Source organism: Furipterus horrens, unplaced genomic scaffold (genome assembly GCF_987537825.1).
Source record: "Furipterus horrens unplaced genomic scaffold, mFurHor1.1.pri manual_scaffold_7, whole genome shotgun sequence".
NCBI classification, from domain to species: domain Eukaryota; kingdom Metazoa; phylum Chordata; class Mammalia; order Chiroptera; family Furipteridae; genus Furipterus; species Furipterus horrens.
Genome location: NW_028327177.1, coordinates 22328633 through 22332417, shown reverse-complemented (window position 1 = coordinate 22332417; position 3785 = coordinate 22328633).

Below are 3785 nucleotides of genomic sequence, written 5' to 3'. Positions count from 1 at the left end.
CCTTCACCTTCTTTCATCCAACCCCCAACCCCCTCCCCTCTGACAGCTGTCAGTCTGCTCCATATTTCCATGCCTCTGTTTCTATTTTGTTTGTCAGTTAATTTTGTTCATTAGATTCCATGTATGTAGCCTACCCATGTGAACTTCAAAAACCAGGAACCAAGATGCCTTATTTTACTTTCAAATGCTTCTGGTCAGCTAGTATAAAAGTTTTCCCATGGAGACATTGCCATTTACTTAATGGCAATACGGGGCCAAGTACCATGGTGAAACTTTGGAGTGTTATTAGCTACAAGATTCTTGTCCCAGTGATATTAGGGAGGTAAATACCTCTCAAAAGGGAGGACTGTGTTCAGTTTTCCTGCCAAATAACTTGTCCTTCAGGGTTAACAAGGACATTGTAATTGGATGTGCTTAGAAGTCACATAGTAGGCCCGGCTGTTGTAGCTCAGTAGGTTGAATGCAGGCCTGTTAACTGCAAGGTTGCTGGTTCGATTCCCTGTCAGGGCACATGCATTGGTTGTTGGCCAGGGCCCCAGCTGGGGGCATGTAAGAGGCAACTGACTGATGATTCTCTCCCACGTAGATGTCTCTCTCTGTCTTTCTCCCTCCCTTCCCCTCTCTCCAAGAATAAAAATAAATTTTAAAAAGTCATACAATAAATCCTGGTGATCCCATGAGCTAATGAGCTTGATCTTAAGGAAAGAGCAGCCTTTCCTCTTATTCCTAAGAAAAACCCAATCAGAAAGGACTTCCTCCTTTCATTATCATAGGCATCCTTTTCAGAGATTCTTTTCCCTTAGCTTAGCCTCTTTCCACTCACCAAAATCAGTGTGTGTGAGTCCATGCATCTCTGTGTGTGTGTGTAAAACAAATGGCTTCCTTTAAACATAAGAGTGGCTTATGTTTGCCATATCCCACATTGGAGCCCTATTGAACTTCCAGGAGGAAAGGAATTTCACGACACTAGAGGTTAACTGCAGTGAGAGATAAAGGACATAACTGGGTGACCTGCCTGATGACTCAGCAAAAGGGAATGTGTCGACCTGGTCAGTGCCAGAGAGAACACAGTCTCATATATGGTATTAGTCTGTGTTGTATTTAACGAAATGGGCTTGTGTGGCATAGGACATGGATTCTGTGGTCAGAAACATTGGGTTTTAAATGCAAGCTTAGTGGCTTACTCGTTGAATGACCTCAGGTGACTTTCTGAACCTCTCTGTGCCTTGGTTTCCCCATTGGTAAAGTGGGAGGTAATATTATGCTGAAAGGTCTGTTTCTGATCATTGTTACACTCTGATTCTCCCTGACAGCAGCAGGCACTTGCTCACATGGTCACTGTCTGTCTCCTGATTCAGTTCCTCACTGTCACTGGCAGTGTGACAGAAAAGCCTGGCAAACTCTTTATTGAACTTAGTCCTAAGAACTTGGAATGTGACAGACATCCAAATTCTAAATTAGAATGGAATGACCAGCTCACTGTGTTCTCCCTCTTTCTTGTACATTCGAGAGTGAGCTCAACCTGAGGGTTTGGATTCACTTCCCAAATCTTGCCACACCTCTGAGTATTTCCAGCCCCTTTGATAATAAAACTTATGGCCATGTTTTGGGTCAATGGTTCTCAGAGGAGTAGAAAGAATGAATGTGAGAGGTTTCATATTCTCTCTCAGATGAAAAACCAAATTGGGACACCTGAAGTTTCTTGGAATCAGACCTCTGCCCTCTGGCAGAACCAGACTTAAAACTTTTTTTTGTTTAGTCTTTTAAAATATATATATTTTATTGATTATGTTGTTACAGTTGTTCCAGTATTTTCCCCCTTGCCCTCCTCTGCCCCGCCCTTAGTTCACGTCCATGTGTCATGCATATAAATTCTTTGACTTCTCCATTTCCTATACTATTCTTAACATCCCCCTGTCTCTTTGTTCCTACCAGTTATGTTTCTTAATCCCTGTACCTTTCCCATTCTCTCCCTTCTGCCTCCCAGCTGATAACCCTCCACATGATTTCCATATCTGTGATTTTGTTCCTGTTCTAGTTGTTTTTTTAGTTTTTTGTTTTTTTTTTAAGATTCAGTTGTTGACAGCTCTGAATATGTTGCCATTTTAATGTTCATAGTTTTGATCTTCTTCTTTTTCTTAAATAAGTCCTTTTAGCATTTCCTGTAATAATGGCTTGGCAATGATGAACTCCTTTATATTTACTTTATCTGGGAAGCACGTTATCAGCCCTTCCATTCTAAATGATAGCTTTGCTGGGTAGAGTAATCTAGGTTGTAGGCCCTTTCTTTTCATCACTTTGAATACTTCTTGCCAGTCCCTTCTTGCCTGCAAAGTTTCTTTTGAGAAGTCAGCTGACAGTCCTATGGGAACTCCTTTGTAAGTAACTCTGCTTTTCTCTTGCTGCTTTTAAGATTGTCTCTTTATCTTTAACCCTTGGCATTTTAATTATGATGTGTCTTGGTGTGGTCCTTTCTGGGATACTGTGCTTCCTGGATTTGCATAGCTATTTCCTTCACCAAATTAAGGAAGTTTTGCATTATTTTTTTCAAATAAGTTTTCAATTTCTTGTTCCTCCTCTTTTTCTCCTGCCATCCCTATGATTCAGATATTGGTTATGTTTGGAGATGTCCCAGAGGCTTCATATACTGTCCTCATTTTTTTGAATTCTTGTTTCTTCTTGCTGTTCTGGTTGAATGCTCATCTCTTCCTTATATTCCAAATTGTTGACTTGAATCTCTACTTCCTTCCCTTCACTGTTGGTTGCCTGTAGATTTCTCTTTATTTATTCCTCTTTATTAACCTTCACTTTTTCTTTTATGTTGTTCCTGTACTCAGTGAGTTCTTTGAGCATCCTGATCACCAGAGTTTTGAACTCTGCCTCTCCATAGGTTGGCTATCTCCATTTTATTTAGTTCTTTTTGGGTGGGTTTAGCTCTGTTCTTTCATTCTGGCCATATTTCTTTGTCTCCTCAATTTGGCAGCCTCCCTGTGTTTGTTTCTGTGTATTAGGCAGAGCTGCCTTGACTCCCTGTCTTAATAGTGATGCCTATTGTAGAAAAGGCACCTGTAAATTTTGTGGAGTGGAGCCTTAGGTGCAAGAATGAGTTCAGTTTATGGTCAAACAATTCTCACTTAAACAACACAAAGGTTTTTTTTTCATATTTTGCTCTGATTCTAAAACTTCCATTCACGGGCCCTAGTTCTAGAGAAACACATAGGGACTTAATCCCTCTCCAGTATAACAGACCTTGAAATATTTGAAGAGAGATTAACTTGTTGCCATAGTGCCTTTACCTGTGATGTAACTGAGATATTACCTTGAATTAATCTAAAAGGACAACAGAATTATTAATAATTTTGAATGAGAAATGAGGGCTTTTTTTTCCTAATTGTGTAGTGATTTTTAATTACAGAAAGTATAGTTCTAAAACCATCTAAAATAGAACACTGCTAAAAATAAGTCATATATGTATCACTTTTAAGTCACTTTCCATCCCCAAATACTGCTGCAATAGACAATCAATACATATGACAACTGGACACTGTACTTTAAAGAACACATAAGGGGACTGAAAGGTAATGGAAAATATGCAATAAAGATTAAATAAAATACAAACAAAAACAAAAAAAGAAAATTCTAATTAAAAATGTCTGTCCTGTAAAAGAAACCCACTGACTTTATTGATAGTCTGAAAGAAATGTTATCCAATTCTTTGCAGTTCTACTATAGAACAGAACCTTGCATCATCTGCTCCATTAATATATTAATGTGGGTAAAAGTGA